General features: G+C 38.5%; 1 pseudogene; it reads left to right on the forward strand.

The window, feature by feature from the left end:
* Positions 1-228: 228 nt before the first annotated feature.
* LOC116212111 lies at positions 229-8,484 on the forward strand (annotated as a pseudogene).
* Positions 8,485-14,575: the final 6,091 nt, after the last annotated feature.

A 14,575-nucleotide genomic window follows, 5' to 3' on the forward strand; every position in this document is an offset into this window, starting at 1 on the left:
GGCGAGTGTTTTCCGAAAAGGGGTTGCCGGCTTTTGATTGTTTGATTATCAAAATGAAGAGTTACTATCCCTAATGCTTATTAATGAACTTCTTAGCCATTTTGTTCGATTGGTAATTGCCTCCACACGGTCATAGCACCTTATAACATGGGTTTCCTTTGACATTTCTACGCCGGAGTACCTAATCTTCCTGTAGTCTACAGTGTGTTACACGTGATAGATTGCAGGATGCAGGATGCAGTCTGCGTAAATCATTTTTCTACTGTGGAAGTTGGAGATTGCATTTATGAAAAAATGTGCCTCTTGTTAAGAGTAAGACACAATCATTTTTGTTCTTATAGAGGAAAAATGTTGCTAAATTTGTTGTTGAATCAGCTGAATTAGTGCTCGAAGTTTGTGTAGTATCTTAGTTATTGGGCATGTTTGTTTCCATTGCACGACGGTGTTTATGGTTTTTTTTTTCTCTCTCTCCTTCTCTTTTTATAGCGCAATCCTTTTGGGGTTCTAAACTGAACCAGCTCTGAATTCGCCTATCTCAGCACCGAATTCATATGGGGCAGTTGTTCTTGGTGGCACTTTTGATCGGTTAGATGATGGCCACCGCCTTTTCCTCAAGGTCAGACACAGTCTCAGCCAATTATAATTTGTAGTTATTTTGCATTGCAACACGGTATATTTGTTTGCAATCATTTTACATGTTGAATTAGAGTATTTATGATTCAAGTTTGTTGAAATCCTGATTGTTCAAAAATATAATATAGGTAGCGGCAGGGTTGGCAAACAATCGGATTGTCATTGGAGTTTGTGATGGTCCTATGTTGACGAAGAAACAGGTAAAATTTCAGAGAAAAAGGGATTGAGGATCTACACAACTAGTTATGCAATATGAATTCAGTATCTTTTTACGTTTGCTTTGCTTGGCTATTTTAGAATCTTGAAAAGTTCATTGTGATGTTTATGATTGAGAATCTTGTCGGCTGGATCATAATTTTCAGCTTATTCATTTTAAGTTGCTGTTGAGACTTCACTTTGTAGATATGTTAGCCACTATTTTATTCTAGAGTTGATTGTTGCTTTTGTGTGAAAGAATGATTGAACTCAATTCTCTAGGATATTAGTGTTGCTTCTACCTATAGTGTAATGGCTCCTCTGAGTTTTTTCTAAGGTGCTCGTTTCTTCTTTACCATGAGGGAAAGTGAAATTTTGAGAAACATGTTAGTGTAGTGATGAAGAATCTATATTTTGGTTCTTGCAAGAAATGGTACTTTTTTCACATCAGGTTGATGTATAGTAGTAGGCTTGAGCTTTGGTTCTCTTAAAATTCTTGGATTTTTTTTGTCCATTGAGTCGAAGTAAAGTAGCAGAAATTGTTGGTTATCCCTCTAATTTGGAGGAAGTTGGGCTCAAATCGTGTTGGGCTTTTATCGGGATTAAATAGGCCAACAACCCACTTTTTGTTAGGGTTAATTTCCAGCAAAATAGCTGAGGAAGTGTGGCTGATCTGCAGAGAAGAACAAAACAGTAAAGCAGCAGAATACAGAGAGCAGCAGAGCAGAATTTCAGTGCAACCAGCTAGAGATCAAACCTCGGTCGGAAGGGTAAACGAACTCCGATTGGAACGAAATTTTGACACATGACACGTGGGGTTAAGTTCTGAACTGTCAGAATTTCTATTAGAGCTCTGTAGGTGCTGTTTCAGCTGGTTTTGTGAATCACCCGGTGTGGGTGACGAATTTAGTGTTTGGGTGATCTAAGAGAGTGTTTCTCTTAAGTTTGGTGATCCAAGGGTTTACCCTCGATGAAAAACATTGTATAACCTTCATTCATAGTGGATCATTGATTCGGAGTTGGTTCCGTGGTTTTTCCCTACATCGGGGTTTTCCACGTAAAATTCTTTGTGTTCTTTTCTTCATTGCTTGTTGGTTGATTTGATTGGTTCTTATCTCAATTACACTAGTAAGAGAGGAAGATTAATCGTTGCGTTGTTGTTTGGTTGAGCACACCCCTTCCCAACAAGTGGTATCAGAGTCTCGGGTTAGAGAAGTTTGAATTTTTTCAGTGTTTTCGAGATGGAGGAGTCTACGGGATCTATGTTCAAGTTGAAGGCAACCAATGCTCTATATGGAGGTCTCGGATGGAGGATCTTCTATTTTGCAGGGGCTTGTATGATCCCATTGAAGGGGATTCCGCAAAACCAAAAGATAAGTATGACAAGGCTTGGGAACGCACAAATCGGAAGATTATTGGTTTAATTCAGCAGTGGATAGATAATAGTATTTATCATCATGTTGCTCATGAGACAAATGCGAAAGCTTTATGGGATTAGTTGACAAATCTCTATGCGAGGAAGACACCGCAAAATAAGGCATTTCTCATGAAGAAGCTGGTTCATCTTCGTTACTAGGATGGAGGTGATATGACTGTGCACATGAGTAATTTCCAGAATATTGTTAACCAGTTGACGAACTTGGAGATAATAGTACCCGATGAGTTGCAGGCTTGTCTACTTTTAGGGACTCTACCGAATAATTGGGATACACTTGTGGTTGCATTGAGCAATTCTGCGCCAAATGGGAAGCTATCGTTGGCAACGGTGACAGATAGTTTATATAATGAGGAGACTAAAAAGAAAAGCTCTGGGATTTCCATTCGGTCTAAAGCTTTGGTTACTGAACAACGGGGGTGAAGTCAAAGCAAAAATTCCTCTTCCGAGCATGGTAACTCACGTGACAAATCGAGGGGTAGATCAAAGTCGAAGACGAGGAAAGGGGTCACTTGCTATCACTGTGGAAAAGAGAGACATTACAAAAGGGAGTGTAGAGCTCTGAAGAAAAATTAGAATGGCAACGGTGAGAGCAAGAAGGAAGAAGGCACTACAGCAGTGGCATCTGATGGAGCGACCTACGTCGTTTGTGATGAAGCCTATGTGAATTTCACTTGTCAGGACTCTACCTGGGTTGTAGATACAGGTGTCTCATTTCATGTCACTCCTCATCGGGATTACTTCTCATCTTACACTACCGGGGACTATAGTTATGTGAGAATGGGGAATGGACAGTCATGCAAGATTGTCGGTATTGGTGACGTCTGTCTAAAGACCGAGCTTGGCTGCAAGTTGCTTCTGAAGAAGGTGAGGCATGTTCCAGAAATTCGCCTTAACCTAATCTCGACGGGTCAACTTTATGATGAAGGCTACAGTAACGAATTTAGCAATGGGAGATGGAAGCTCTCCGAGGGTTCGTTGATTGTGGCACGGGGTCAGAAGACCGACACTCTCTACAGGCTGCGTGCCAGGCACAACTCCGGTCATGTTAATGTTGCTGAGAATTATCCTATCAAATTCTTGCTAGAAAGCAGTCTTTGCCCGTTAAAGGTATGCACTTGAGCACTTGTGATCACTATTTAGCTGGTAAGCAGAGGAGAGTTTCTTTTGTTAGAAGTCGGCCCTCTAGATGCGATCATATACTTGATCTTGTGCATACTGATGTTTATTTCATGTCGGATAGATCTCTTGGTGGTGCTCTCTATTTTGTGACCTTTATAGACGATCACTTCAGGAAGGTTTGAGCTTATCCTATGAGGACTAAAGATCAGGTGATTGAGATTTTCAAGAACTTCCATGTAGCAGTGGAAAGAGAAACGGGCATGAAGCTGAAATGTGTCAAAGCTGATAATGGATGTGAGTACAGGGGTACTTTCGAGAACTATTGCAGGACTTATAGGATCAAGCTTGAGAAGACAGTACCAAAGACACCGCAGCAGAATGGGCTTGCAGAGAGGATGAACCACACAATTGTTGAGAGAGTTCGTTGTATGCTTTCTCAGGCGAAACTGTCTAAGTCCTTTTGGGGCGAGGCAATGAGGATAGCAGTTGATCTTATTAATCTGACACCGTCAGTTGTACTTGATGGAGATGTACCTCAGTAGGTGTGGACCGGCAAGGAAGTATCGTACAAGCATCTCAAAGTTTTCGGGTGCAGGGTATCTGTTCACATTCCTCGATATGAAAGATCAAAGCTCGATGCCAAGGCAAAACAGTGCATCTTCTTGGGTTATGCACATGAACAGTTTGGGTACAGGTTTTGGGACCTTGATAGCAAGAAGATCATCAGGAGCAGGGATGTTGTGTTCTTTGAGGACCAGACAATCGAGGATTTCCAAAAATTAGAGAAGGTTTAGAGTAAGCAGTCCTCACGAGATCTCTATTCCTATACCGGTTGATGTAGAGCATCCAGTGGAAGAGGTACCTGGTGAGTCTGAAGAAACCACGACTGAGGGTGAGATTCCTCAAGTAGATGATGATGTGACTGCGGATGATACAGGCTCGCAGTTGCAGTTAGAGCCTGCAGATAATCTACATAGACGATCAGACAGAGTAAGACGACCTTCTACAAGATATCCGTCTCATGAGTATGTGCTATTGACTGATGGGGGAGAATCTGAGTGATATGATGAAGCTGTGGCACATGAGCACAAGGAGCTTTGGTTGAAGGCGATGAATGAGGAGATGAACTCCTTGTCTGAAAATCACACATATGACCTAGTGAAGCTACCACAAGGTAAGAGAGCATTGAAGAACAAATGGGTCTATAAGTTGAAGACAGAGAACTCACGGCCTCAATACAAAGCTCGACCAGTGGTGAAAGACTTCAACCAGAAGAAAGGAGTTGACTTCGAGGATATCTTCTCGCCCGTTGTCAAGATGTTATCTATCCGAGTTGTTCTCGCATTGGCAGCTAGTCTGAATTTGGAGATCGAGCAGCTCGATGTTAAAACAGCTTTCCTGCATAGTGACTTGGAGGAAGAAATATATATGGAACAGGTTGAAGGATTTCGAGTTAAAGGTAAAGAGCATTTGGTGTGTAGACTGAAGAAGAGCTTGTATGGGCTTAAGCAAACACCTCGACAGTGGTACAAAAAGTTTGACTCTTTCCTGTTGAGCCATGGCTACACTTGGACCACTTCAGATCATTGTGTGTTCGTGAAACAATTCTCGGATGGTGATTTTATCATTTTACTGTTATATGTGGATGATATGTTGCTTGTCAGTCATGATATGAGCAAGATTGCAGAGTTGAAGAAAGAGCTCAACAAGTCCTTTGCCATGAAGGATTTGGGATCGACGAAGCAGATTCTTGGGATGCATATTTCTCGTGATAGATCGAGTGGAAAATTTTGGCTTTCTCAAGAAAAGTACATCGAGAAGATTTTGGATTGGTTCAACATGGGTAATGCTAAACCAGTTTCATCACCACTTGCTTCTCATTTCAAACTTAGCTCGAAGCAATGTCCTACAAGTGAGAAGGAGAAAGAAGAGATGAAGACCAGATATTGCTCATTCTGTTGGTGTGGTTAGTCGTTTTCTCTCCAATCCGGGGAAAGAGCATTGGAATGCGATTAAGTGGATCCTGAGGTATCTCAAAGGAACTTCCAAGGTATGTTTACACTTTGGCATGGGTAAGCCGGAGTTAGTGGGCTACACGGATGCGAATATGGCAGCAGATATCGATTCTCGGAAATCCACTTCGGGATACTTGATGACTTTTGCAGGGGGGCTATCTCATGGCAATCAAGGCTTCAAAAGTGCATCGCTTTGTCTACAACGGAAGCTGAATACATTGCGGTGACCAAAGGTTGTAAGGAGATGTTGTGGTTGCAAAAGTTTTTGCAGGAGTTAAGCTTGAAGTAAGAAAAGTATGTTCTACACGGTGATAATCAAAGCGCTATTCATCTTTACAAAAATCTCACTTTCCATTTGAGGTCGAAGCATATTGATATCAAGTTTCATTGGATTAGAGATGTGTTGAAGTCCAAGCTAGTGAAGCTAGACAAAGTGCACATTGATGAGAATGAAGCTGATATGATAACAAAACCTCTTGCTAGGGAGAAACTTCATGTTTGCCGAAGTATAGCCGGTATGCTAGAAGCCTCCAAATAGTTGGGAGGGGTAGTTTGTTGGGTATCCCTCTAATTTGAAGGAAATTGGGCTCAAATCGTGTTGGGCTTTTATCAGGCTTTAATAGGCCAAGGACCCACTTTTTGTTAGGGTTAATTTTCAGCAAAATAGCTGAGGAAGTGTGGCTGATCTGCAGAGAAGAAAAAAACAGTAAAGCAGCAGAATCAGAGAGCAGCAGAGCAGAATTTCAATCCGACCAGCTTGAGATCAAACCTCGATCAGAAGGGTAAACGAACTCCGATTGGGACGAAATTTTGACAGTGGCTTCACGACACGTGGGGCTATATTCTGAAAGGTCAGAATTTCTATTAGAGCTTTGTAGGTGCTGTTTCAGCTGGTTTTGTGAACCACCCGGTGTGGGTGACGAATTTAGTGTTTGGGTGATCCAAGAGAGTGTTTCTCTTGAGTTTGGTGATCCAAGAGTTTACCCTTGATGAAAGACATTGTATAACCTTCATTCATAGTGGATCGTTGATTCGGAGTTGGTCCCGTGGTTTTTCCTCACATCGGGGTTTTCCACGTAAAGTTCTTTGTGCTCTTTTCTTCATTGCTTGTTGGTTGATTTGATTGGTTCTTATCTCGATTACACTAGTAAGGGAGGAAGATTAATTGCTGCGTTGTTGTTTGGTTGAGCACACCCTTTCCTAATAGAAATCAAGTAGAACTTTGATGGAGTTGATGGCGATTACAATGTTAAGAAAGATATGGTCAACTGGATGTATGTATGGCGATCAACCTGGATATATGTATGGGGATCAAATTAGAGTCTTGATTATGAAGTTTTGTGTTACAGTTCACGTTTAAAGTTCAAAAAAAATTCTTTTTTTAAAGTTAATGTTGATTGTTCTGAATCTAAAGGTTCAAATTCCATTTATTATATATTGGAACTTTAGCTGTAATGTGGTCTCCATTCCTCAGCTTAGACATGCTAAGAATAATACTTATTTGTTAAGTTTTCTCCAGAGTAGTAGGCTGCTGCTTTCTCCCCCCCTCTTTTCCTTTCCTTTATGCTCGAAAACCTGTAATAGTGATTAACGCGGACTGTAGTCTCACTATTTGTGGTGATGTTCCAGTATAATGGCCTGATTTACCTCACAATTGCAGTTTGCTGAATTGATACAACCTATCAAGGAGATAATCCAAAACGTCAAGGACTATATCAAGGTACATAATCCGATAATTAGAGTCCTCTATAACATATCTTCTTATAAATGTTTGTGCATTTTTATTTGGGTTAGTCTCAACTTCTGGCATATATCCTGTAAAATTTGACAGCTTAAGATGGGCAATTGAATGTCCATTATGCACTCTTACCTCTATTTCTTTGTCATAACCCTTTCCTGAATGTACCCAAAATTTCTTTTCTTTTCTTTTCATTGTTTGAACACGGAGAAGAGTTTTGGTCAGGGTAGACAAAAACAAGGACTACACCTCTCTCACAGTTTTTGATGATGTATTTCGTGTGATATGGGTATTTCAGTTGTTGACTTTTGATGTAAAGGATGAGTTTTTTTTTTTTAATAAATATTGGGCAGTCCATCAAACCGAAGCTTGTAGTGCAAGTTGAACCTATCACGGATCCCTATGGGCCTTCAATTGTTGATGAAAAATTGGAGGCTATCGTTGTGTCAGGTTTGTTTTACTAGAGACATCCTATTCCCCGCCTTCTTGAGTTTGACACAAAGTGTTCCAAGGCATGCCCGATTGTGGTGCTTAATTGTCTGTTTATGAGGTTGTGCTCCTATTGCATAATGTGATCAATTTTCTTTTTATTTTCTTTGGAGGCATTTGATATAATTGGATTGCTGCCAAATCAAGCCCTTTTAATGCCATAGAGAGCTATTATTCTAGACATTTTATAATACTTTGGATTTCTGACTGAAATTGATTCGAACCTAAGAGTTCAACTTTGTTGTGTACATTTTTTTTTTCAATTTGTCCACAAATATTTCCCTTTATGTGCTGCAAACTTTCGTAAGCCTATTGTGGTTTTTATAAGACTTATTAAGTAATTTCGTCGAAATGGCAAATTTTTTATTGATTATAATTTGCCTTGGTTAGCAAAGAGACGGTCCCCGGTGGAATGTCTGTCAATAAGAAGAGAGTAGAAATAGGCCTCTCCCAACTGAAGGTTTGCGACTTTCTTCTATCTAATTTCTGCATAAACTAATAAGTTGGGAAGTGTTAAAATAATCATATTGTTTCGCATGTCGGGAAATTGGCTTAGATCGAAGTGGTAGATTTATTATCCGAGGGCTCTAGTGGAAACAAGCTCAGCTCTTCAGCTTGAGGAGGCTCGAAGCTGAGAAGAAGTTTGCAGCAGATCAAGAGACATCACATACGTAGTTATAGCTCTTTGGAAAAGCTATGGAAATCCCAACAAAGACACACCGAAGCATGTGCGACGCCACAAAATTATCTTCAAACAAAAGTACAGAAGATTTTACACCTGATCATTATGAAATCCTTTAAATTCATTACCGTTGCCCACGGGTGTTTTTGCCTAAGGAAGGTTATACAAGCAATTCTTGTATAAGATAATGGTGTATTGATGTTTGCATGAATAAAGTAAAAGGATTCAGTTGCATACTTAGAATCACTTTGCTCTCTAATTCTAACCACAAGGTGTGCACTTAAATTTAGTAGCAAATTGCACATGGATGGGCGAAATTTACGTGTAGTTCGAAAATCACTAGAAGTATCTTGTGATCATAGGCAAGTGCATGTTGTTGTGGAGAATGGAATGATAGGAGATAGTTATGGGAATAGGCTGAGATATAACATAACAGTTCATACCTGACAACCTTAGTAGAGGTATGTGAGAAAGTATCTTATTTTTGGTCACATATTTGGTAAAAATTATTCTTGATTATTCAGATTTAAAATTGAGAATCTCAAACATCAAAGTTGTCTTTAGATTAATTTGTCATTTTCCCGATTTTAAGTCAACCAATTAATGTGAAATGATTTATTTTACTGCATAAAATTTTTGAAGTTTTGATGCATTGAAATTGCCAAAATTGGAGAACTAACAATTATAACGCTATGTTTGGCTCAACGATGGAAGAAATAACATTATTTTTCATCAAACAATCGACAAAAAAGAAGAAAGCAATGAAAATGTCAACAATCAACAAAATCAAGAACACAAATCCCATGCTCATCACCATGAGGGGCGTCCCGTTTTCAAGTAATGGTTAGATTATATGGAATATTAGATTGTAAATCAGGTTTCGGGAAAGACTTTTGGAATCGCCTTTAGTTGTAGATTTTATTCACTCAAAAGTACCTAGTAATATAATATTTTAATTTTTTGCATACAAAAGTTTGGCGAAAAACATATATAAATTTACAACATTGTGAACACCTATATTTTTCGTATAGACAAACGTATAAACATAAATATATACGCTTGTGCATTATAAGTATATATGTATATGAATTGGGCTTATTAAATGTTTCATGGGCTTAAGCCCAGTGAGCCCATGATATATTTCCTTTTCCTCCTTGCATTTCCACCGCCTTACTTATATTCCTTTTCTTTATTTTATACTGTTGTGGCTGAGTTGTCGAAAAGAAAAAGGAGGAAAGAGGTTGCATGGCCATCTTGTCTGAACAACAGAGAGAGAGAGAGATTGGAATGAGCTTAGAACAAAATCAAATAGAGGGAGAGTGAGAAGTATAGAAATAGGAAATATTCTTACAAGGAAGAGCTCGAGTTTGCCCTCGGGTTCAATTATCTACCAATTTCGAGTACATAGTGTGAATTTCGTTTTTGCTCTGTCAGTAGGGATAACTTAAACGGGAGTAAAAGGAAACAGAGAGAGTGAATTTGTTGTAGCTCTAAGTAGAATTGTACAAGACAGAAGTAAGGAACGGAGTAGAATGGGAATCGGGAAATGGTTTGAGCCCTGCAAATGTGGAACTCAGCTTGCTTGCTTAGTTAATTACTCCAGTTTTCTGTATATTTTTCACCGAAATTACTCTGAGGGTCGTCCATGTTGTTAGTAGTAGTAGACTTGAAGTTGTTTATTTGTATTTGGGTTGTCCTGTTAGCAATTTGCTTGGATATTCTCTTGCTTATTCTTGCCTACCTATGTGTACAATGTGGAGTTGGTTGCGAAGATGGTTAAAGCAGGACTGATTTTTGCTTCTTTGATGTCTTCAATTGTGTTAGGTTCCTTGTATGAATGCTAAGTGGTTGTTATTATTGGGTTGATTATATCCTTTCCATTTCTTTGATCATTTTAAGGTCAATTCAGTGTGAATTAATGATTTATTGTATGAACATCATGCATCTTATATATTTTCATCTACATTATATATAATGTGATATGTAAGAATGCAAGGAGGGGAAGTTGTACGGTGTGAATTATCGAATTTGGAGAATTAGATGAGATAGATTAGTTTTAAGTTTTGGAATGATGACTAGTTGAGATGAAAATTAGGATATTGGGAACTAAGGCAATTGAAGCGTAATAATTGCTGTTAAATTTCTTGTGTGAAGTGCTAATAGGCTGTTGTTATTATTGATGATTATATATGTTGGTCTCTTTGATCTTTTAAGCTTAATTTGATTGTCGGGGATTTATGGACAAAATAAGATTGAGACATATAAGTATATATATACACCCATTTCTACTTGATTTTCTAACCGTGTTTATAAGTTATAGGAGCCGAGAAGACCGAGACTATACACCCGGAAGGCTCGACTCATTGAGTTATTTTTTGGGGGTCTTTTTGAGTATTTTTATTCCACTATAAAATGAAATTAAATCTTAAATAAGGGGTTTTTACTTAAAATGACCCATGATTTGTCCGTTTTGTCAAATCTATCTCATGTTTTTTTTGTCAAATCTACCTCATGGTTTACTTTTTGCATCAAATCTATCATGGCGTTATCTTTTCCGTCAACATCTAACGACCGTGCTGACGTGGCACGTGGAGAGATAGTGGGCCACACTTGCCACGTATGCGCCACGTCAGCACGGCCGTTAGATGTCGACGGAAAAGATAACGTCGGGATAGATTTGATGCAAAAAGTAAACCATGGGATAGATTTGACAAAAAAAAGCATAGGATAGATTTGACAAAACGGGCAAACGATGGGCCATTTTAGGTAAATACCCCCTTAAATAATTATATAAATGCTTGTTTCAATGAGATAAGTTGAATGAAGATAGTATGAGGATTTTGAGGATTTATTCTAAATGAATTCGGTTAATTGCGGTGTGGTGAAATTATTGTTTATAGCCATGGGACTGGATCCGGCAGTATATAAAAAGGGACGCCTAAACCGTTGATCCGGCGGGATACAAAAAGGGATGCCTAGACCGTTGATCTAACAGAATATAAAATGGACGCCTAGAGTCCTACTGCCGGAGGATAATGGGTAGCCCCCACTTATGAGAAATGAAATGAGGAGTTTGTGGATATGAGTGCGGGGTCACGATATCGTCAAAACTCTGTCGCGAGGATTTGCTACCTATGGCTACTATTATTTGTTGCTTAAGAATGATTGCTTGAGTTATGAAATATTGATTTGGCTAATAAGAGAAAGGTTCAAAACTAAAAAATAGGTATATATAACATTAGAAATTTTGAAGCAAAAGATATTACTGTAATTGTTTATGTGAATGCATACAAAAGTTTAATACTTCATTTTATTGTGGAATTTAATACTCACTGAGATGCAGCTTACTCCCCTGCAAATATTTTTTTCAAATGAGCTAGGAGCTAGACTAGCCACACAAGATAACATTTTAGAAAACGGGGATCAGCGTGGAGGATTTTTGCAGTTAGGCCCACTCATAGTATAAGTAATAAGTTCTTGTAGAATACTATGATTTTGTTACGACCTGAAACTTTTGTTTAGTTGGTTTAGAGATGTGGTTAAAAAGAAAATACTATGTTGAGATGTATATATTTATTAGAATCTGCTGGATTGGTCATATGTTTTTGGAAGATGTGAGACGCGGGTTTATATAAATAGTTTATGTGATATTGGATATTGAGGAAATACAGAGGAAACTCTGCTAAATTTTCGGGTCGTGACAAGCATAATGTTTTTAAGTGAATAAAATAATCAATGTTAAATTTGAAAACTAACACATCAAAATCTATCTTTCAATATCTTAATATCGTTATGAATAAAAAAATTATTCTTTTATTATCAAGTGCTTATAAATAATTATATATCTTAAGATTATACTTATAAGTAATAACACCTTTTTATTGTAATATATAAAAAAATATGAATATATATGAAAAAAATTTACTTTAAGATAATAAATTTAAAAAATATAATATTAAAAATAATATCTTGACCCTCTTATTCGAAGGTAGAGGGTCAAGTAATGTGTGCATGTGTATATATATATACACATATATATGTTTTGGGGAAACTTTTCCTTCAAAAGTACATCTCTAGTAAGGACAAACTTACTCCTCTGAGGTCATCGGCAACATTTGAAGCTACCGTTCACCCTAATTAGGGCGATGGTAGCCGCCAAGGAGGGCCGCTGTTAGCCTTCTCCCCTTCACATTTTTTTTTTTAAATTTGTAGCAACGGCATTGCTCTCACCATCACTTCTCTTATTGGCTCACCGGTGACAAAGAGGTCCCCGAGGCCGAGGACTCTGTTTGGGAGGTTGTGTTAGCCTCATCCCCTTACCTTTCTTCATGTCTTTGAATTTTCTTTTTCATTTTTTGATTTTAAAATTTTAATATTACTTAAATACTTCATGGAGCCCACTATATAGGCTTTGTATGTGCAGTGATAGTGCCATGCTAGAAAAATATGTTAAAATCGACGAGGAAGTGATAGTATGCTACACATCTCATAATTTGTTAATTTTCTTTACGTTTGAAAGAAAAATCGTGCTAGAAATAATGAAATGAATAAAATTCTACTTTTCAAATAAAATAAAATTCCTACTTCATTGTTGCGTTATTAACCAATTATATATATACATATATATATATATATACACATATTTATATATTAGTTTAATTCTTTCTTATTTCATTTAAACAATTTTTCAGCTACCTTTTGTTGGTTATTTATTTTTTGTTCCCCCACCCCTCTATTCTATCAAATGTTTCATTTTTCATTTTGTATAATATCACAATTTCGACACATACCTCATTTTTCTTCTTTCTAAATATCTCATTCATATTTTTCTTAAACCAATATCTACAAGATCACTTTAAGAAGACCAACCTCTTCCATATAATAACATTCATATATTTTTGTATCCTTAAAATTTAGTCTATCAATATTATTATCCTTTTAATTTGTTAAGAATTCCTCTTTAAGATGTAAGAATTCATTGACTTCACAAAGTAGAATAGATAACTAGCATTTGAAAATTCTTTGCTCACCGGAACATTTACATTTACAAACTCGGAATTGATTTGCATTTACAAATTCGGAATCCGATATGTTGTCAACCCAAAAATTGAACCAGCAAAAGAAATTAAGGGAAAAGTACAAAAACCCCATTGTGATTTGGGATCGAGATAAATTGCATAATGTATTTTTATTAGGGAATTAGCCCCCCCTATGGTATATTCCCTTAACCATAGGGGGTTACAACAATAGTTTTTTTCATTTTTGGTTCTCGATCTTTAAAATTTTAATCATTTTGGTTCTAAATCTTTTTTCTTTTATCGTTCCTATCCTCAACTTTTCATTTTACTCCTCAAAAGAAAATCGAAAGGGAAGGAGGGGTCGGGGCTGCCAATCGGCTACCTCGACCCACCAGTGTCCTTCGTGGGTACTGGCGACCGCAGTGGAGGGGTCGAGGTCGCCGATTGGCGACCCCAGCCCGCGAATCGATCGGGAACTCCGACTCGGAGTCCCCGAGAGATTGGGGGCTGGGGTCGCCAATCGGCGACCTCGACCTTTCCACCGAGGTCGCCAGTACCCACGGAGGACGCTGGCAACCGTGTTGGAGGGGTCGAGGTCGCCGATATGAGGCCCCAACCCCCCAATCGACGGGGGACTCCGAGTCAGCGTTCCCGATCAATTCGCGGGCTAGGGCCGCCAGTTGACCACCCCGACCCCTCCATCGAGGTTGCTGGTACCCATGAAGGACACTAGCAACCTCGATGGAGGGGTCGAGGTTGCCAATTGATGGCCTCAGCCCGCGAATCGATTGGGAACTCCGACTCGGAGCCCCTAGTCGATTCGGGGGATGTGGCCGCCAATTGGCGACCCCAACCCCTCCATCGAGGTCGCCAGTACCCGCGGAGGATGCTGGTGACCTTGGGGGAAGGCCGCCCCGACCCCTCCTTCCGTTTTGTTTTTCTTTCAAGGACTAAAATGATAAAAATAAAAAGTCGAGGATAGGAATGATAATAAAAAGATTTAAAATCAAAATGATTAAAAGACTAAAGATTGAGGACTAAAATAAAAAAAAAACTGACTTGGTAACCTCCTATGACTAACGGAGTATACCACGGGGGGCTTATTGTCTCTAAAAAAAGGCATGGTGCAATTTGTTCCGACCTCAAATCACAAGGAGGATTTTTGTACTTTTCTCAAAAATTAATGAAAACAAAATCAAGTAATCAAACTGAATTAAGCGCAGTGAACCAACCACCTCTCCGTCCTTA

Source organism: Punica granatum, chromosome 6, assembly GCF_007655135.1.
Source record: "Punica granatum isolate Tunisia-2019 chromosome 6, ASM765513v2, whole genome shotgun sequence".
Classification (NCBI taxonomy): Eukaryota; Viridiplantae; Streptophyta; class Magnoliopsida; order Myrtales; family Lythraceae; genus Punica; species Punica granatum.